General features: G+C 40.5%; 1 protein-coding gene and 1 non-coding gene across 3 annotated transcripts in view; one reads left to right on the top strand and one right to left on the bottom strand.

Annotated features, from left to right (window-relative positions):
* The first annotated feature begins 234 nt into the window (after window positions 1–234).
* The window catches only part of FAM222B (family with sequence similarity 222 member B), a 73234-nt gene continuing 51019 nt past the window's right edge, over window positions 235–22449 (top strand). For both annotated transcript variants that reach the window (XM_037069823.1, XM_037069824.1), the window contains exon 1: window positions 235–368. The gene's annotated coding sequence lies outside the window, so the exon portion shown is untranslated. The remainder of the gene's footprint in view (window positions 369–22449) is intronic.
* On the bottom strand, window positions 18217–18324 carry LOC119003848 (U6 spliceosomal RNA). Its single transcript, XR_005070050.1, has one exon. It is a non-coding gene; the product is annotated as a U6 spliceosomal RNA (small nuclear RNA).

Here is a 22449-nt window from a genome sequence, read left to right as displayed (position 1 = left end):
GTAGGGCCATTAAGCCTATGGCCCCTATGGGTCCAAACCCTTAGTAACTAGGCAAAATATTTCAGAAGTTTCGATCCTGGGGCTGCTACCAAAGCCAAGTTTAATAGACCCTCGAGGCCAGCGGCCATGTCTACAGGGCTCCAGGGCATCAGGCACTGTCTAAGACGCCCCTGAAGCGGACTGCGCAGGTGCGGGAGGCCCGAGAAGGCCCGGGCACTCCAGGCCGCGCAGGCGCAGGAGCAGCTGCCGGCGAGCCGACGGCGGCGGCGACGGCGACGACTAAGGAGCTGGGGTGTGGAGCAGCGGTGTTGGTGGCTGGTGGCGGGCATCAACGGAGCAGCCATGAGGGCCGGGCCCAGTCACCGACAGTGAGTGGTGGTGGAGCGAGGGAAGGGGGTGGCTTGGTGGAAGGATACTCCGGCTATGGGGTGGGGGCTGTCTGTCGGAAGCGAAGGGGCGTGGGGGAGGGACAGTTTGAAGTAATTAAGGGAGGATTTGGGGCACGGATGGGCAGATGGTTGTTAGAAGGGCTGGTCAGTTTGGTGGAGGAAAGGGGTTGCGCGTTGCAGAGTGAAGGAGGCCATGGCAGGGCCAGTGCCCCGTTTGTCATCGTCCCTTCCCCCAGGAGCTTTCGGTCGCCTCTCCCTTTCCGCTTCTTTCAGAGAATGGTCGCGGGAGGGGGTGGGGGGTAGGGGGGTGGAGGATGAAAGCCCTGCTGGAGCTGAAGAAGCCGACTCTGATCCTAGCAGGGACGGGCTGGTTGGTTGGAGCAATAGGCTGCTCCGGTAGAGGATGGAAGTCAGAAGCCCTCTGTTTTAAGCTGGTAGGGATCTAGAGAAAAGAGCTAGGCTAGGCTACAGTTTGACAGGTTCCAACCCCCGTCCACCACTGATTAAAGGTGATAATCTTGGGCAGGTCCCACTAAACCTTTCTGAATCTCTGGGAGATGTAGTAATACAATGGACTATTGCAGGCATCATGTACGTGATTGGGATTGTTTATGAAAATTGTAAATTATAAGTACTAAGCTGATCTTACTATATCACTAACAGTATTATTGGATTTAGACTTTACCATTATTAATGTTATGCCTGATTTCTTTGTCAAGGTGAAGCATATTGTTTGCAAAACCTCAATAGGCACATTTGTGCTTCATGTCTAGGCACAGCAGATTATGTGCAGAAATAACAGTTCTGTAATGTGACAAACTGTCCATCAGACTTGTGCAGGAAAAATACCATACTCTTGGACATTTTTAGAAATGGTGCGAAGCTCCTTATCCAAGAGAAAGGAATAGAGAATGAAGGGCCAATAATCCAGTTTGTTCCCTTGTAACACAGTTGGTACTAATGTGCCTAATTATGAGTTGAGAAAACTAGTTTGAGACAAGCTGGAAAGGCTGCACAGTGAGGGATGTGCAAACACAATTTATTATTTTTTAATTATAAAAAACTGTTTCCTTTGCAAAGGAGTCTGGTTGTCCCAGGGCCCTGTCTCTGTTTTGGAGGTCACATGGGCATATAGCAACTTTTCAGCTCCACTCTTTGTTACCCTGCCCTTGGAACCTCCAGGGTGGAGTGTCTCTCAGAGAAAGACAGAAGCACCTGTACAAGAGCCCAAGAGGTGGCTGGTTCTTTCTGATGGGCTGAGGGAGCACTCCTGAGGCTTTGTTGTGCTTGTTGTTTAGGGTAGACAAAGCAGAGGACAGAGTTAAACTGTGCTTCCAGAGGGAGAAGATGGCTTTTTAGCCACAGCTTTTGAGAGAGAGGTGAAGCTCCTTTCAGAAGAACTGAAAGAGACTGATGCTTCAGCTTTGCTGGCTCTGAAGATTGAGAGCTTGAAATGGTGAGGCCTTTTGGGAATTAGGAAGTGATTTGTCTTTTGTCTGAGCCAACCTAATGGCTGTACTAGATGCTTGAAGATTCACAGGTAAGGGCAATGAACCCTGGTTGTCTGTAACTTCTCTGTCTGGTAAAATGTATTTTACTTCTCTTGCCTGGAAATGGACAGTGATACATCTTTTTTTTGATATATTATTTTTAACTTTTTGCTCTTTCAATAAATCCTCTGTCCACAACACTGATTACCTTTTTTTGAGGAGAGTTTTAAAAAGGAAGCACTTCTTACTGTTATCATAGGACATTTAGAGAACACAAATTTATTGTCTTTGACTACCACAGGGAAGATGTGATAGGTGTATAAAAATGTTAGAACTGGCCTAGCCATCTTATTTTCAATAATTGGATGTCTATTTTTAAAAAAGATTTATGTATGTATGTATTATGTATGTATTTAATTTAGAGAGAGGGGAAGCGAGGGAGAAAATGTGGGAGAGAAACACTAATGTTTGAGAGATACATCAATCAGTTGCCTCTTGCACCCCCCAGCTGGGGGCCTGGCTTGCAATCCAGGCATTTGCCCTGACTGGGGATTGAACTGGCGACACTTTGGTTTGCAGGCTGGCACTTAGTCCCTTGAGCCACATTGGCCAGGGCAAAACTTTATTTTTTTAAACAAAGGGATTTTCTTTCTTTTTAAATTAAAAAAAATTTTCATTATTGAATTTTAGAGACAGAGAGGAAGGAAAGAGAGAGAGAGATTGGTTTGTTGCACTTTTTTGTTGCTTGTATGTGCCCTGACTGGAGATTGGACCTGCAACCTTGATGCATGGGCATGATGTTCTAACCAACTGAGCTATGTGGCCAGGGCTTTTCTTTCTTTTTAAAAAAAATTTATTTATTTTTATTTAAAATTTTTTTTTATTTATTTCTATTTATTTTAGAAAGATTTTATTTATTTTTAGAGAAAGGGGAAAGGAGGGAGAAAGAGAGAAATCTCAATGTGTGGTTGCCTTTCACATATCCCCTACGGGGTACCTGGCCTGAAACCCAGGCATGTGCCCTGACTGGGAGTTGAACCAGTGACCATTTGGTTCACAGGCCAGCACTCAGTCCACTGAGCCACACCAGCCAGGGCTATTTATTTTTTAGAGAGAGGGGAAAGGAGAAAAAGGGACAAAATATCAATGCATGAGAGATATGTTAATCAATTGCTTCTTGCACACTCCTGGCTGGGGATCTGGACTATAATTCAGGCATGTGCCCTCACTGGGAATCAAACTGGCAGCTTGTTGGTCTGCAGGCCAGTTCTCAGTACACTGAGCCACAGCAGTCAGGGCATCAGGGCAGGCTTTTTAAACCAGTCTGTTTAAAGACAAAGATATGGTGTTTTACCTCCCTTTCTTTTTTTTCACTGATAATGTTTACTTCCAAACAGAATCTTTATTTCTTTTTTTAATTTTTGATATTTTTTATTATGCCATTACAGTTGTCCTATATCTCCCCTTCATTCCCCTCCACCTTGCACAGCCCTTCCCCACCATTCCCCCCTTTTCGTTCATGTCCATGTGTCACAAGTTCTTTAGCTTCTACATTTCCCATACTATTCTTGCCCTCCCCCCTGTCTATTTTCTACCTATGCTACTTATTCTCTGTACCTTCTATCCCCTTCTCCTCCTCCCACTCCCCTGTTGTTAACCCTCCATGTGATCATTGCTATGGTTCCACTTCTGATCTAGCTGTCCTCTTAGTTTGCTTTTGTTTTAGGCATGGTTGTTAATAACTGAGTTTCCTGTCCTTTTACTGTTCATATTTTTTATCTTCTCTTTCTTAGATAAGTCCCTTTAACATTTCATATAATAAGGGCTTGGTGATGATGAACTCCTTGAATTTGACCTTGTCTGAGAAGCACTTTATCTGCCCTTCCATTCTAAATGAAAGCTTTGCTGGATAGAGCAATCTTGGCTGTAGGTCTTTGGATTTCATGACTTGGAATACTTCTTTCCAGCCCCTTCTTGCCTGGAAGGTCTCTTTTGAGAAATCAGCTGACAGTCTGATGGGCACTCTTTTGTAGGTGACTGTCCCCTTATCTCTTGCTGCTTCTAAGATTCTCTCCTTCATTTTGGTCTTGGCTAATGTAATTATGATGTGCCTTGGTGTGTTCCTCCTTGGGTCCAACTTCTTTGGCACTCTCTGAGCTTCCTGGATTTCCCGGAGGTCTATTTCCTTTGCCAGATTGGGGAAGTTCTCCTTTATTATTTGTTCAAATAAGTTTTGCACTTGTCGCTCTTCCTCTTCCCCTTCTGGTACCCCTATAATTCAGATGTTGGAACGTTTAAAGATGTCCTGGAGGTTCCTAAGCTTGTCCTCAACTTTTTGAATTCTTGTTACTTCACATTTTTCTGTTTGGTCATTTTTTTCTTCCTTCCGGTCCACTCCCTTGATTTGAGTCCCAGTTTCCTTTCCATCACTCTTGGTTTCCTGTGTACTTCCCTTCATTTCAATTAGTTTAGCCTTCATTTGTTCCTCTAATTTGTGACTAAAATCAACCAGTTCTGTGAGCATCCTGATCACCAGTATTTTGAACTATGCATCTGATAGTTTGCCTATCTCTTGGTCACGTAGACTTATTGGCTCTGGGGCTTTGAGTTGTTCTTGAGCCACAATGTTTTGGTCTGTTTGCGCCTGTTACGTATGAGGGATGGAGCCTTAGGTGTTCACCAGGGCGGGGCAACCCAGTTGCTGGGTTGTGATGCTGTATGTGGGGGCAGGGTCAGAGAGGGGCAATGGCGGTTCTCTCTGCTGTTTCCCGCAAGCCGCTGGGGCCTGCACGGTCTGTCTCACTGCTCCTTTGCCTGTTTTATCTGTGAGTGAATGTGTGACCCCACTCAGCCAGCCGCCTTGCACCCTCACTGGGTCTGCTTGTTGCCACCCCGCACCTGGGATCTGCCAACCGCCGACTGTGTGCCTGGGTCAGCTGGCCACCTTTTCCTGCGTGTCCCTACTCCACCAGCCTTTGGCTCCGCCCCTCTTACCGGTGTGGCTGGATTTGTTGTTGTCAGACTTCTGTACAGTTCAATTTTCTGTGTTTTGGTTGCGTTTTTGTTACTAAAACTTTGTTGTCTTTAAACTTGGTTGTGCGAGGAGGCACAGCGTTTCCTACACCTCCATCTTGGCCGGATGTTAGAATCTTTGTTTCTTAAGAGCCCTTTTAGCTCTGGCTGGTGTAGCTCAGTGGATTGAGCGCGTGCCTGTGAACCAGAGGATCACGGTTGGATTCCCAGTCAGGGCACATGCCTGGGTTGCAGACTGGTTCCCTGCAGGCCAACTCCCAGCAGGGGACGCATGAAAGGCAACCATACATTGATGTTTCTCACCCTCTCCTTCCCCTCTAAAGATAAATAAATAAATAAAATCTTTAAAAAAAAAAAGAGCCCTTCTGATCATGTCACCCATCCCTTAAGTCTCTTTTGTGATGTTTTCACAGCTGCTAATTCATAATAGAGCAAAACAGTTTTTTAAAAAATATATTTTATTGTTGTTCAATTACAGTTGTCCCCAAAAAGTTTTTATTGTCATTTGTTTTGGTTCTTGGTAGAGTGCTAATAACTTTAAAGGAAGACTGACTGTATGGGAAGATGTTAAAAAGGAAAAGTAGAGAGAGTGGATTTAATTTAGTGAATTTATGGGTCAGTTCTGATGTTTGGAGGGTAAAGGACTCAAGAATGTGCCCTGGCTGGTGTGGCTCAGTGGATTGAGAGCCAGCCTGTGAACCAAAGGGTCATCGGTTTGATTCCCAGTCAGGGCACATGCCTGGATCAGGTCCCCACTTGGGGAAGTGCTAGAGGCAACCACACACTGATGTTTCTCTTCCTCTCTTTCTCCCTCCCATCCCCTGTTTTTATTTATTAATTATTTATATATTTTTTCCAAAGTTTTATTTATTTATCTTTAGAGGGGAAGGGAATGAGAGAGGGAGAGAAATATCAATGTATGGTTGCCTCTCATGTGTCCCCTGCTGGGAACTGGCCTGCAACCCAGGCATGTGTCCTGACTGGGAATCAAACCCTGATCCTCTGGTTCGCAGGCCTGCCCATCCCCTGTTTTTGAAGATAAAATAAATAAAATCTTAAAAAAAAAGAAAAAGAAGAGGAATGAATCTATAATTGAGAGTAGCCTCCTGAGAACCAGGGTTTGCTTACCAGTGTTTAGCACAATAGTTGTATATGATATAGAGTAATTGCTTGTTAAATATTTGATGAATGGAAAAATGATAACAGTATGAATCATAACCAGTGAATATGGGCTCAAATCTTTTGCAACTTTGTGTATCTTTGAATGAGCTTACCAGTGTGTCTTGACCTCAGTTTACTTATCTTTGTAAAATGAAGGTAGTAATTGTACTTACTTCAGGGGGTTGTTGTAAGGATTAACTGTTAATACATGAAGTATTTAGAATAGTACCTTTTACTTATTAAATTAATTATTATTAGTGTTTATTGGATGCACTCTCTTTTTGTGCCCAGGTCTGTGCTGGTCACAGATGATTTTGACATAGCCCCTACCCTTTGGGGGTTCACAGTCTAGTAGAGGAAACAGAAATATACAAATAATTGTAAGAGAATGTAAAACCTTATTTCATCAAACCTGTGGTGCCAATGATTGTAAGGCTCACAATTATTTTAAATACCACTAAGAAAAGAGGAAATGCTGCTAATGAGACTGGCATGCCATCAGTTGTAAGATGTATCCTGTTTTCAAAGAAGTGTGGGGGGGGTGTGTGTCTTAGAATTGGTGGAGTACAGTAAGTATTGTACTAATGGGAGGTACAACTTATGAATGTTGATGGAAGGCTGGGTGCAGGTATTGTTTGTAAAGGTTTCCTGCGTTGAACCTGCATGATAGGCCCTCACAGATGGACAGGGATGATAGGGCATTCTTAAGTAGACTGAAAAGTCTGAAAATAGGAAGGGAGAGGGCATTATTGATGTGTAGCATCGTATCAGGACAAGCAGGAGGAGGAAATGAGCTAAGACTTTGGCAGAGTTACATTGTATAATGCAGCAGAGTAGGACAGGAAGCTCGGAACATTTTCAGAAGAGACATGAGCCTAATTCTTGGATTTAAACTTCTGAAACATTATAGCAACTCTAAAAAGATGGTTCAAATGTAATAAATTGAGGAGTGAGAGTGACTGTGAGAAACAAAGTGGCCAGGGAACGGGCTGTAGCTCTACAGCTGACCAGGGCAGGAAATAAGTGTGAAGTCATTGTAGTATTGGTGAGAGGTGGCTACTTTGTCAGCAGGGAAGTGTTTAATATTTCTGTCTTGGTTCACTGCCTGTCAAGGTCTTGATTATGCCCCTTTCAGAGCTTTTTGACTTAGAGTGAGGAGGAATACAACTCAAGAGGAAGAATGTTAAGTTTTCTTTATTAAAGATGCATTTAATACAAGGTGGGTAATAAGTTATCAGATTTGATGGCTCAGTTATAAAATTGTGGTTTGGTACATCACTGGGTTGTACTGTTTCATGGGAAAATATAGGCCATCTAAGGAGTAATGTAAAAGACTCAGTTACTAATTTTCTGGTAATTAACCCTGAAGCTAGTAGGAAAACAATATGAAAAACTAGAAATAATATAAATATGAATTCATGTAGTACCTTTTATTTTTACCAGTGAGCCAAAACCAGGCTTGAATCTCTTAAGCTATTTGGACTCTGATCTCATTGAAAAGTGTTGCAGTTGATCCTTTTAGCAGTCAAATTCAGCAGACATTTAAGTGCCTACTGTGTGTTGGGTATTGTGCTAGGCACTGGAATATGAATGACATAATCCTTATGTTTAAAGAGCTCACATTTTCATTTCAGACAAAATAAATAATTATGAGTCAGTATAGTAAGTGCTGTTGTAGAGATCTGCACCAAGTGCTATGGAAACACAGGTTCAGTGTGGTGTGGGGAGGAGAAGGTTGGAGAAGGCTTCCTAGAGGGAGTCAGTAGGAGCTTGAAGGGTGAATACAGTTTGGCTGCTTCAGCAAAAAAGGATCAAAGAGGGGAGTGTTTCAAATGTGAAGAATAGCTTGCACAAGGTGCCGCATTATAGGAGGATGGACCTGCGTGTGGGCCGGTGGTTTAATGCAGCTGGATCATGGGGTATGAGGAAAGACTGGAAGTGAAGAGAAATATGGGCTTGAGCGTGATTGTGGATGGCCTTGGTGAGGTGTCTGAATTATATTTTCCAGGTGTGAGGGAGTCATAGGAGAGTTTTAAACTAGGTAAAGAACGTGTTCAGATCACTACTTATTTATTTATATTTAAACATTTTTTATCTTCACCTGAAGACATACCTATTAATTTTTAGGGTGACGGGAGGGGAGGGAGGGAGGGAGAGAGAAAGGCAGAGAAACATTGACTGGTTGCCTTTCCTATATACCCTGACAAGGGACTGAATCTTCAGTCTAGGCATGTGTCCTGATCAGCAATGGAACCTGCAAATTTTTGGGTTATAGGACTATGCTCCAACCAACTGTGTCATACTGGCCAGGACCAGATCACTGTTTAAGAAAAGCAACGCTGTTGACAGTGTGGAAGTTAGATTTAAAAAGCTGAGATTGGCTGCAGTGAGACTAGTTGGTTGTGAGACTGGTATAATAATCATTTGAGAGATATTGAAGATCTCAGTTACATTGGTAATGGTGGAGGCGAAGACAGACTTAAAGAGCTTTTAGGAGACTGGCTAGAAAGATCTCATTGATTTATGTTGGGTAGTGTGTCAGGGAGAAGGAATTGTCAAAGATGGATTTGATACTGCTTGCTTGGGCAAACAAGTGGATGGTGATATCATTAACCAGGGTAGGTAATCCAGGAGTAAGAAGCCATAAACAAGGGTGTCCAACCTGGGGCCCAACACAAAATTATAAATTTACCTAAAACATCATGAGATTATTTTGTGATTACGTGTCACAGTGTATTTAATGTGTGGCCCAAGACAAGTCTTCTTGCAGTGTGGTGCAGAGACACCAAAGGTAGGACACTCCTGCCATGACATTTGAGGGGAAATGAGTTTCATTTTGGTATATTAGATTTGAAGTATCTGAGAAATCTAGGAACAAATGTCCAGTAGATTTCTGGATATTCGGGTCTTGAGTTCAATAGAAAGGTTTAGAATGGAGATGTGGATTGAGAAATCATTAGGGTAAAAGTAATAGTTAAAGCCAGCGTGATAACCCTATGTGTCTAAGCTCCAGATGTTCTACGTGTTGTTCATTCACATCATCTGGAAGAATTGGCTTTATGGAAATGTGGTTTCTAAGTTCCTTCTCTATAGTAGTTCATACAATACTGATCCTTTTCTTTATTTTTCCATTTTTTAGTGTGGTATATACTTGACTCAAAATAGCAGTTTTTAGATTTCAAACAAGAGTAAAACACAAGCCCTGTCCGGGTAACTCAGTTGGGTAGAGCGTCATTGAGATGCACCAAGATTACGGGTTTGCTGTCCTGTCAGGGCACAGGCAAGAACCAGCCAGTAAATGCATAAATAAGTGAACAAGAAATTGATTTTACCCCCACCTCTTGCTCTCTAATAAAAACTGAATAAAAGAAATAAAACACAAAATCTCTCACCTTAATGGAAAGAATGGTATTGCTTTTATTTTTATTTTTTTGAAAGAGAAACATCAATTTGTTGTTCCACTTATTTATGCATTCATTGCTTGCTTCTTGTGTGTTCCCTGACTGGAAATTGAAACCGCAATCTTGGCGTATCTCTACAATGCTCTAACTAACTGAGCTGCCTGACAGGGCAAGAATGGTATTACTTTTAATTAAATAAGGACACTAAAACAAAAGCTGATATACAGGTTTATAAAATTTCCTTTTTTAAAAATTTTTTATTTATTTATCTTTAGAGGGAAAGGGAAGGAGAGAGAAGGAGAGAAATATCAATGTATGGTTGCCTCTCATGAGTCCCCCGCTGGGAACTGGTCTGCAACCCAGGTATGTGCCCTGACTGGGAATTGAACCGCGATCGTGTGGTTCGCAGGCCCGTGCTCAATCCACTGAACTATACCAGCCAGGGCATAAAATTTTCAATAAAGTGCATTTAAGCTCTACATCTTATTTTTCCTATTCTCAGTGGTTTACCAGACTTGGAAAAACTGCCTTTCTAACATCAATATGGCGGAGTGTGGGGAGGGGGGAGGAGTCTGTTCCACTGAATACCTCAAATTAGAAACTAGGTGTTATGAATCAGAATCTCAGAAGATTTGAAGACCACAGGACAATTTTGAACCAGTGATGCCAAATTAGTTCAGAGTTGGGTGTGGGAACTCAAGCCAAATAACTCTGTCCAGTCTTGTGCTCTCTCATAGCCTTTTCACTAGTAATACAAGAACTGAAAATGAAAACACTGAAATAAATATACCTGGTGGTAAGTGAAAGATATACATGGTGTTTTTGCTTTTTTTTTTTTTGAGATTTTATTTAGTTATTTTAGAGAGGGTAAGGGAGGGAGAAATAGAGGGAGAGAAATATCAGTGGTGCAGTTGCTTCTAATGTGCCCCTTGTTGGGGACCTGGCCTGCAACCCAGGCATGTGCCCTGACTGATAATTGAACTGGCAACCCTTTGGTTCACAGGCCGATGCTCAATCCACTGAGCCACACCAGCTAGGGCTACCCTCATCATTTTTATTAAGGTAAATGTAGGCAGCTAATTCCTATATAAAAGTGGACACTTTGGGGGTGGGTTGAAAAATTGGCACAAGGCTAGATATACAGAATCAGCAAACAGAATAGAATCCAGAAATAGGTTCACACTATTGGATGAGATTGGGTGCGTTTAATGTGGTATGGCCATAGACTAGGCTCACACTATTAAATGTGGCTATTTGGTTTTTGGCAGAGATACAAAGGCAGGTCAAGAAAGGATAATCTTCTCAATAAGTAGGTATTGGAATAACCATCTACATGGAAAAGAAAGAAAGAAAAGAAAAAAGTAACCTTAACCCATACCTCATACCTTATATAAAAATTAACTAAAATTCGATCATAGATCTAAATGTAAAATAGAAAACTATAAAATATTTAGAGTAAAACAGGAGAAAATCCTTATTATTTTGAGTTAGGCAAAGAGTTCTAAGATATAACACCAAATGCAAGATCCCTAAAAGAAAAAAATGACAAATTGGACTTCATCAGACTTTACAAGCACATGAACAGGAAATGTGCCCAACATCTTAGTCATTAGAGCAATGCAAACTAAAATCATGACGAGATAGGCTATTAGAAAGGCTAAAAAACAAAAGAGAAGAAAAATGACTAGATTATGGACTGGCAAGGATGTGGAACAACTGGAATTTTGGGAAACACTGGTTTCACTTTTTTTAATATATATATTTTATTGATTATATTATTACAGTTGTTTCATTTCTTTTCTCCCCTTTATTTCTCTCCACCCTGCATCCCCTTCCCACCTGCATTCCCCTCTCTTAGTTCCTGTCCATCTATCATACATATAAGTTCTTTGGCTTGTCCATTTCCCATACTATTCTTAACCTCTACCACTCTATTTTAACTTACCAATTATGCTTCTTATTCCCTGTACATTTTCCCTCATTCTCCCCCTGCACACTGACTGCCCTCCATGTGATCTCCATTTCTGTTCTGTTTGCTTAGTTTTTGTTTGTTTGTTTGTTTTAGATTCAGTTGTTGATAGTTGTGAGTTTGTTATTTTACTATTCATCTTTTTGATCATCTTCTTTTTCTTAGATAAGTCCCTTTAACATTTCATATAATAAGGGCTTAGTGATGATGAACTCCTTTAACTTGACCTTATCTGGGAAGCACTTTATTTGCCCTTCCATTCTAAAAGAAAGCTTTGCTGAATGGAGCAATTTTGTGTGTAGGTCCTTTCCTTTAATGACTTTGGATAATTCTTTTCAGCCCCTTCTTGCCTGTAAGATTCCTTTTGAGAAATCAGCTGATAGTCTTATGGGAATCCCTTTGTAGGTAACTGTCCTTTTCTCTTGCTGCTTTTAAGATTCTCTCCTTTTTAATCTTTTTTTAAAAAGATTTTACTTACTTACTTACTTACTTATTTATTTATCTTTAGAGGGGAAGGAAAGGAGAGAAGGAGGGAAGTATCAATGTATGGTTGCCTCTCGTGAGTCCCCTTCTGGGAACCAGCCTGCAACCCAAGCATGTGCCCTGACTGGGAATCGAACCGCGATCGTGTGGCTCGCAGGCCCGCACTCAGTCCACTGAGCTATGCCAGCCAGGGTTCCTTTTTTATCTTGAGTAATGTAATTATGATGTGCCTTGTTATGTGCTTCCTTGGGTGCAACTTCTTTGGGACTCTTTGAGCTTCCTGGACTTCCTAGAAGTCTATTTTCTTTGCCAGATTTGGGAAGTTCTCCTTTATTATTTTTCCAGATAAGTTTTCCATTTCTTGCTCTTTTTCTTCTCCTTCTCGCACCCCTATAATTCGAATATTGGAACATTTAAAGTTGTTCCTAAGCCTCCTCATTTTTTTAGATTTTATTTATTTATCTTTAGAGGGGAAGGGAAGGAGAGAGGGAGAGAAATATCAATGTATGATTGCCTCTCGTGTGTCCCCTGCTTAGAACTGGCCTGCAACCCAGGCATGTGCCCTGACTGGGAATCAAACCACGATTCTTTGGGTTGCAGGCCTGCATTCAATCCACTGAGCTACACCAGTCAGGGCATAAGCCTCCTCGTTTTTTAAAATTCTTGTTTCTTCATTTTTTTCTGGTTGAATGTTTATTTCTTCCTTCTGGTCCAGACCATTGATTTGAGTCTCTGTTTCCTTCCCGTCACTGTTGGTTCCCTGTGCATTTTCCTTTATTTCACTTTTCATGACCTTCACTTTTTCCTCTATTTTACAATCATATTCAACGATTTTGTGAGCTTACCATCAGGAGATTACTAGTGTCTTGAACTCTGCACTTGATAGATTGGCTGTCTTTTCATCGCTTAGTTTTATTTTTAGAACTTTGATCTGTTCTTTATTTGGGCTATATTTTTCGTCTTGGTGCCTGTTACATAGTAAGGCATGAAGCCTTAGATATTTGCCAGAGTGGGGCAACCTACAGTGCTGCATTGTGGTACTATATGTGGGGGAGGAGTCAGAGAAGGAACAGTGCCTTTTGCTGGGCTCTTGCTGGCTTTCAGTCACTGGAGGAAATCCCCCACTACCTGCAAGCAAATTGGGCCCTTCTGGTGCTGATTCCTGGGTGGGTGGTTTGTTTATATTCTTGGACTCTGTGAGTCTCTCCAATGACCTCTCCTGTGAGGCTTAGATTTTCTCCTGCTTCTGCAACACTTGCAGAATTTTACAGTCAGAGGTTTTGAGGCTTTCTTTCCCTGCACTGTAACCCTGGGTATGTGATCTGTCTCACTCCCCAGTTGTTCCTCCTAGTTTATCTACAAGCAAACGTGGGACTGACCTGTTCCCCAGCTGCAATGGCTGCCCAGGTCCTCCAGCCGCTGCCTTACCTCAAGTCCTCTCTGCCCTGCTATCTGGCTCCACCCTTCCTGCCAGTCTTGATGAATGTTTCTTCTTCAACTCCTTGGTTGTTAAACTTCCATACAGTTCAATTCTCTGGCAGTTCTGGTTATTTTTTGTTTTTAAATTTGTTATTGTCCCTTTGGTTTTGTGAGGAGGCAAAGTGTATCTACCTATGCCTCCATCTTGGCTGGAAGTGATACTGTGGTAGTTTCTTATAAAGTCAAACATATGCTTAATATATGACCCAAGTGTTAATTCAAGTAAAAGGACAACCTATGACACAAAATCTTGTATATGAATATTTATAGCAGCTTTATTTTTACTCACAAAAAACTAGAAACAACCTGAATGTCCCTCAGCTTGGATTGAATAAACCAGCTGTGATATATTCACATAATGGAATACTACTCAACTGTATAAAGCAATTATTCATATTATGCAATGACGTAAGTGAATCTCAACTGCATTATGGTAAGTGAAAGAAACCAAACTCAAGAAGCTACTCACTACATGATTGATTTGATATGACATCTGGAAAACTCAAAACTATAGGGACAGTGAAGAGCAGATCAATGATCGCCTCTGGTTAAGGGTAAGGGGAGTGTTTTACTACAAAGGGGTAGCATGAGGAAATTTTTTGGGGGGGTGCGATGGTACTGTTCTGTTTCTTGATTGTGGTTACCCAACTTAATGCATTTATGAGAACTCTTAGAACTGAACACTGAAAAATGAACTTTCCTCTGTAAAAAAATTTTTTTTTAAAGTCTGACGGTAGAAGAGGGAGACTTTAAAGAAGAATTCCAGAAATATAATTTCCTAAAATATTTAATTTTTTAAAAAGATTTTATTTATCCATTTCTAGAAAGGAAGGGAAGGAGAAAGAGAGGGAGAAAAACATCCATGTGTGGTTGCCTCTTGTGCACGCCCCACTGGGGACCTGGCCTGCAACCCAGGCATGTGCCCTGACTGCAAATCAAACCAGCAATACCTTGGTTCTCAGGCTGGCATCAACCCACTGAGCTATACCAGGCAGGGCAAAATATTTGAATTTTTAACTTAATTTTATTTTTGTGGGGGTATAATCCTCACTGCTGTTGGGGGAGAGAGGAAGGGGGAGAGAGAAACTGATGCAAGAGAGAAGCATCGATTGGTTGCCTCCTGTACGTGCTGAACCAGGGATCATACATGTCTAGACTGGGGACAGAACCCGCAGCCCAGGCATGCGTCCTGGCTGGGAATTGAATCCATGACCTTTTGGTTACAGAATGACGCTCCAGCCAGTGTGGTTACAGTGAGCCACATTTACCAGGGCTAGATATATTTTAAATAATTTAAAAGATACATAGTGAAAAGTCTCTGAGTGTAAATTAGATCCTTAGAATTTCTTTATTTTGAAATACAGTTGTCTCTGATTTGTAAGATATCAAGACTATGTTGCCAGTTTTTTTTTTATTTACTGATTTGAGAGAGAGAGGAAAAAAAAACCATATTGATTTGTTGTTCTACTTATTGGTGCATTCATCAGTTGATTCTTTTATGTACCCTGACAGGGGATTGAACCCCAAACCATGGTATATGGGGACACTGATCTAACCAAGTGAGCTAGCTGGCCAGGGCAGTTGCCTTCTACTTTAGTTGTTAAGCTTCCTTATTGCCAGGTATTGTGTTACCTAGCTTTTCTTCCCTACTCTCTTCTTCCTGTCCTAGGATACTACTGTGTTACCTAAAGATATGTTCTCCACTTCAGTGTGTAAGACAGTATTCACTAGTGAGATTTATCAAGTTAATTGGATATGTGGATCTCATCCAGAGTCTAGCCAAGATGTCTGTTCTCCTAGAGATTACTTAATGGACTGAAGTTTAGACATTCAGAATATTGTGGCAGGAGACATCCTTAATATTCTTGGAGGCTGTGTATTACAGTTTCCAGGTGAGTGTGGATTTTCAGATTTGGGAAGACATTGAGAAAATTGGCTGTGACTTTTAGACATCTGGACCGGGTTCAATATTGATTAACAGCATTTCCCCCTCTGGTTGGCATCCATCTGCTTCCCCCTGCTACTTTCTCATGAGAGGCAATTTTAATTATTTGCTAGTGTTTCTGGATCATATCTCTACCCTAAATACTCTGATTTTCCACAAGTTCTCGAATTTCCAAGTAAGGACTTTTATTTAGTAAAGTAAGATTATTCCTGGTGGTAGGGAATTGTTGGGTGTCTGTTTAGACTTCAGTGTCTCACCTAAATATGTATCTGTTCTTGGTAAATTGTTATTTCAGTTGATCGCTAATCCTTTGATTTATTCTCTCCCACCTTTTCCCCAAAGGCTATCAAGTGGAAATTTACTTTTTTCCTATATCTACAGAGTTTACTGTATTCATATTCACATTGGCCTTTCCTTTCTTGGTATACTGTTAATCTCTGTGACCTTGCTGTATCACTATTTCTTTTATCAGAATCTTTAGTCTTTGTCTTTGTTTTTATCCAACTCTCTGCCCCTCCCCAAGCTCCCCCCATCACTGCTCAGTGTTTCTCCTGTTCATAAGTTGTCCGCCCCCCTGCTCTCTTCACTCTCGCACAGCCTGTGTTTTCCGCCAGCCTGTAATTTGATTTTGATTCCACCGCTCCAGTGAAACTGCTCTGCTTAATGACCTAATTGTCGAACCCAGATGATGCTTTTCAGCCCTTAGTTTATTTTGCCTCTCTGCTTCTTTAAACTGTGATATCGTCCGCTCTTGGTTTTTCTCTTACCTCCTATATCTTCTTAGTCTCATCAGTCTTGTTTTTTCCCATTCAATCTAAATATGTTACCTATTTTTGTCAAAGTGTCAAAATATTTTAATGTTTTAGTACCATCATTTTAGGTGGATTTCTGTAAGTTCTATAAAAACCTACTTTAAGTAGGATTATAAGCAATATACACACAATGCTGAGCAAATGAAACTGATTTTAAGAGTCTCTGGTTTGGAAAAGCAGACTTGGCCTTGTGATAGATACATCAGTTTTCTCAGCTGTCAAATGAGCATAACAGGACCAGTTTAGCTCAGTGAGTGGTTGTGAGGCATGACTACTAATGAAAATAATTGTAAAACACTTTAGCAAGTGTGATATAAATGCTAAATAATAGTTCTTTATTGGGATGTTGTGAAAATTAGCAACATGCTATCTCTTAGAGGCCTTAAGTTCCTTTTGAGAAAGGTGATATCTTTAAAATTTTTTTTTAAATTTATTTTTAGTCAGAGGGGAAGGGAGGGAGAATGGAAGGGAGAAAGAGAGGGAGAGAAACATCAGTGTTTGGTTGCCTCTCACACCCCACACTGGGGAACCTGGCATGCAACCCAGGCATGTGTCCTGACTGGGAATTGAACTGGTGACCCTTTGGCTCACAGGTCAGGGTTCAATCCACTGAGCTATACTAGCCAGGGCTTTGAGAAAGGCGTTATCTTTTTATAAACATAGTTCAGGATTTGGGAAAAGATATTCTTGCCCCCATTTTAGAATATAACAATTATAGAACCACAATGAAACAGTTTTTTATTAGAATACTTCCAAAAGATTCTTTTAATAGCACTTTGGGCACGTGCCTGAGTTGCTGGCCAGGTCCTGACCTGGGGCATGTGAGAGGCAACCATTTGCTGTTTCTCTCCTTCTCTTTCTCCCTCTCTTCTCTTCTATCTAAAAATAAAATAAATAAAACCTTAAAAAAACAAATAATATCACTTTGAAGGATTGGAAACACTAGAGTTTTTAGCATCTTGGCCTTTTGGTTCTTCATTATGCTAGTTATGGTGTATGGTGGGGGTGATTTATTATCTTTGTTTGAAGCATTATAGCCAATCAATAGAACCACTTACAAAAAAAGCATAGAAAAAGCCTTTAATTTATTTTAGGTGACACCAAATGGATGCTGAGGTGACGGCTGCAGTTAGACTTTGAGGAGGAACATGGTACCATTTCAGGCAAAGTTAGCACTTCTCGTTGCATACTTGAGGCTAAGTGTAGTATGAGTAATATCATGTACTTAGAAAATGTTTTAAATTTTAATCTGATGAACTAAATTTTCCTCAGCTTCTAAAGTGGCATTAACAATAGAGGAACATTGGCTCTGGATGATGTGGCTCAGTGGATTGAGTGCTGGCCTGCAAACCAAAGGGTCACCAGTTTGATTCCCAGTCAGAGCACATGCCTGGGTTGTGGGCCAGGTCCCCAGTAGGAGGCGCAGGAGAAGCGGCCACACACTGATATATCTCTTCCTCTCTCCCTCCCTTCCCCTCTGACTAAAAATAAATAAGTAAATAAATAATATAAAAACAACAACAACAACAGAGGAAAATTGGGATGTGGTTCTTTTGATGTCTAAAACCAATAGGGGAAAACTGAAATGGGTAAGCAACAGTCTGCTGACTTGCTCAGAAGTTTAACTTTGCTGACAGCTCAGTTGCAATCTTGTTATGTTGCTTTTTCAATAGAGACCTGTGTATTACTAACTTTAGAACAAAGTGACATGGAGGTTTTTAGCTTTACGTAGGTTGGAATTGAATCTTTTTTCCTGGAATTTAAGTTCTCCCACAATCCATTATCTGTTTGAATCAAGGACCTTAGGTTTCTCTTCCTCTTTAATGGGAAGACTACTTGCTTTTGTATCACCCAGGCATTATTTGCTTTACTTTTGCATTTAGTGATAAAGGGATCCTTGAATGGCCTGCTTCCACAGCAGAGATAGTTGAGTAAACTTATATTTTTAGAAGTGCTTTACTTCTGTGGTTGTATTTAGGCTTTGTTATTTGCTTCCATTTATCTGCCATGTTCATTGTAGACTGAGGTATCAGCTTCAGCTGTTTTATGTTCATAGGTAAAGTTCCATTTTATTTACACACACACTTCATCTTTGTGGAGAGGACATGCTAATCTTCTCTGAATCATCTTAATTTTAGTGTATGTGCTGCCAAAGTGAGCAATAATTTTATTTTGGGTTGGCCAAAAAGTTTGTTATGTTTTTTCCTTATGATGGCTCTAGGAGTACTTAGTTGTCTTTAACTTCATTCAAAATAATTTTGTTAGATTGTGTTGTAACAGCTGTCATATCAGCATGCATTAAAAAGTAAACCTTACCAAACTAGTGAATTTTTGTATAGCCATTTTAATATTGAAAATGGAAGAAAACATGCAGTGTTTTCAGTACAATTCAGTACAATTGACAAAATAATAAGATATTTAAAGTGTACAACATGATTTTAGGCACCCTTATCCATTTTTGTTTTGTTCATTAGTAGCCAGGTTTCTCTGGAAGTTGGCATTACTGTTAAGTGAAAATACCTGTAGGATTGTATAGAGAAAGCACTTTCCACCACTTCCTAACAGTGTGGAATATATGTAATATTTGACCTTATGTATTTTTCTTTAATTCTTACCCAAGGATACATTTAGCGATTTTAGAAAGGAAAGGAGGGAGAGGGAAAGAGTGGGAGAGAGAGAGAAACAGTGACAGAGAAACATCCATGTGAGAGAGAAACATCAATGGTTTGCCTCCTGTACCTGTATGCCCTGACCTGGGATCAGGCCTGCAACGCAGGCAGGTACTTGGACAAGGAGTCAAACACCCAGCCTTTTGGGTTGTGGACCGATCAATGCTCAACACATTGAGCCATACCAGTTAGGGAATTTGTCTTTTTTTTTAATTGCCTTGTAGAATTTCTTTGTATTTTGGGCTATCAACTCTTGTTCATAAATGTTGCAGATATTCTTTAGGGTTATGAATAAGAAGTGAGAAAGCAGGTAATTGTCAAATGCTTATCCAAGATGGTATTTGTATAAAATGTTTGCCTTGGTTATCTGAGCCGTGGTAAGCTTCTTTTGTTTCCTTCCTTCCAAAAATGCATAGAAAAGCTCCTTCTGTTTGAAGTAAAATGTTGGCTCTGTATTGGTTATAATTTGCTTTTTCCGGCTGGCAAAGCCTCCTTTTTGTTTCTGTCTTCTGACAGATTATAGGATTGTGGGGAAACAGCGTCCAGGGCTTTTTCAGGAACTGTGCCATTTATCTACAGAAGCCATTGGCTTTGGCACTAGAAGAGAATTGGCTCTGCATTTAAAGATGCCAGATCATGCTCGATTCACAAGTTTGCTGTCTCATTTTGTGTATGTGTATGTGTATGTGTGTGACACTTTTTTAGGATGTCGGCTTTTAGTTTTTCTACCATGTGCTACCCCATTGGTATGAGAAATCAACGACTCATCCCTTCTTTCCAACTCCCCACACCCAACACCCACAATTCAAGCATCTCAAACTATAGCAAATAACACAACAATCATTTGAAGATTAGGGAAAAAGACACCACACAAATGTTTCCACTGCCCTTATGGTGACTTGGAGCTTTAATTCTAGTTTATCAGTTAAAGTCTTAGTCTTTCCTATGTAGACTTGAATTATTTAGGGATGGAAATGATTTGCCAACTAACATGTCTCTTTACAGAGGCTTTTCAAAGGCAAGAGTGAAAGCTAATTGCCAGAGTACTCTCTTTCTTAACTTGGAAACTTAATTTGGATAAGGCAGAGTACATTTAGGAAAGTTCTGTTTATTCATTTACCCTCGACACATTCTTTTCAGATGGTTGTAATGTAGTTTATCCTGATTTCAAGAATTGTAAGTAGTTGTAACTCCATTTGTGTGCTACCCTGCATGCTTTTTAAACTGTGTGCAAGTGATTTTGAAACCTAACCAACTACATATTTTAGCAAATCTTCCACACTCATTAAGGCCTTATGCTTCTGTTTTCTATATATAACTGTTTAAAGATAGCTTCAAGGTATAGGTTATTTTCATTTAGATTAAGTCAGGAAAGATTGTTAATAGAATAAGCCAGTTTGGATAAGCTGGTGTGTGTAGTGTGAATTATATGGATTTAGGAATTTTTCTGCCAGAAATGCTTCTTTTTCCTGCCCCAAATTCAGTCTTGCAAAAGTTGAGGCTTGGTTCTCATGTGCTTTCTTTGTTGTAGTTTACCTTCAAGAAAATGTTTATTCATTTTAGAGAAAGAAACATTGATTTGTTGTTCCACTCATCCATGCATTCATTGGTTGCCTCTTCTATGTGCCCAAACCAGAGATCAAACCCACCACCTTGGCATTTCAGGAGGATACTTTAAGTAACTAAGCTACCTTGCCAGAGCTTTCTTCTTTTCTTTTTTAACTGGTGTGTCCCATCTCACTAGACTGAGTGCCTTAAAGTCAGGGACTATAGCTTTTTTTTGGGGGGGAGCGTCTCTGGGTCTAGTGGAATTTCCAATATATAGGAATGTAATAAATATGAGGTGATGTGGGTGAATGAATGAATAAACAGAACTCTCAAATATACAGTAAATAGATTTTATACTTCCCTCTAGTGTCTGAAAGAGAAAGTGCAACCAGTTTAAAAACTATTGATACCTCACTGCATTGAAATAATAGTGCAAAGCATTACCTTTTAAAATTTTTTGCTTTTAAAAAGGTATTATTTATTTACTTTTGGAGAGAGGAGAAGGGAGGGAGAAAGAATGGAAGAGAAGGCCCTGGCTAGTGTAGCTCAGTGGATTGAGCGGGGACTGTTTGGGTCACCGGTTCAATGTCCAGTCAGGGCACATGTCTGGATTACAGGCCAGGTCCCCAATGAGGGCCACATGAGAGGCATCCATACATTGATGTTTCTCTCCCTCTCTTTCTCCCCCCCTTCCCCTCTCTCTAAAAATAAATAAAATCTTAAAAAATATTTTTAAAAAAAGAAAGGGAGAGAAGCATCAGCATGTGAGAGACACACAGATCGGTTGCCTCTTGCACACCCCCTGACCAGGAATCGTGCCGGCGACCTTTTGGTTTGCAGGCTAGGGGCTCAAACCACGCCAGACAGGGCATTGCCTTTTTTTTTTTTTTTAACTTTAATAATTGTTTTTCCAGACCTTCTGTTCTCTGTAAGTCTAGTGAATAATAAGGTTTCTTATTAAAGTTTGTGTTCTGTCTCATGGGTATTTGAATTCTGTAAAATGTCACATAGCAGGTCTGTAAGGAGGAAATGCTTTTTTATTTTTTAAAAAGATTTAAAAGGCTTATTTATTTTTAGAGAGAAAGGAAGGAAGGGAGAGAGAGGAAACAAACATCGATGTTAGGGGGAAACTGATAGATTGCTTCTCAGAGCAGGCTCACAACCCAGATATGTGCTCTGACCTGGAATAGAACCAGTGACGTTCGCTTTGCCGGAGGATGCCATTAGTCAGGGCATGTTTTTTATTTATTTTATTTTATTTTTTATTTTATTTATTTTTAGAGGGGAAGAGATGGAAAGAGAGAGAGAAACATCAGTGCGTGATTGATTCTCACATGTCCCCTACTGGGGACCTGGCTGGCAAACAGGCATGTGCTCTGACTGGAATCTAACCATCCACCCTTTGGTTCTCAGGCGGGTGTTCAATCCACTGAGCAACACCAGCCAGGGCTATTTTTTATTTTTGAAAAGATCAAACACCCCACACTGGTCAGGTAGCTCAGTTAGAGCATCGTCCAGTACACCAAAGGGTTTTGGGTTTGGTCTTCAGTCAGGGCACACACCTAGGCTGCACCCTTGAGCCCTGGTCAGGGTGCATACAGGAGGCAACCTACTGATATTTTTCTCTCACTTTGATGTTTCTCTTTTCCTCTCCCTCTCCCTCTCTCTCTCTGCCCTCCTTCTTCTCTCTCTAAAATCAATCAACATATCCCTGGCTGAGGATAATAATAATAAGTCGTAGTAGTAAAAGGTCAAATAAAATAAATATTAAAAATAACTCTACTCTCTACCCCTCCTATCCTTTTTTTTTCTTTTTTATTGGATTTATTGGGGGTGAGATTGCCTCTTTCTCTGTGGTAACGACGGCTGTTGACCAGTTGGGGGTATATATGTATAGATATGCAGATATTTTGTTGAACCCTGTAGACATATATATTCATATATGCTTAAAAATAGATGTGAGCTCTGACCGGATAGCTCAGTTGGTTAGAGCATCGTCTTAATACTCCAACTTTGAAGGTTTGATCTTCATTCAGGGCACGTATAAGAATGAAGCAATGAATGCATAAG

This window comes from Sturnira hondurensis, unplaced genomic scaffold, assembly GCF_014824575.4.
Source record: "Sturnira hondurensis isolate 20B ecotype Veracruz unplaced genomic scaffold, ASM1482457v3 Scaffold0018728, whole genome shotgun sequence".
Classification (NCBI taxonomy): Eukaryota; Metazoa; Chordata; class Mammalia; order Chiroptera; family Phyllostomidae; genus Sturnira; species Sturnira hondurensis.
This window is presented reverse-complemented; position numbering and strand designations above follow the sequence as displayed.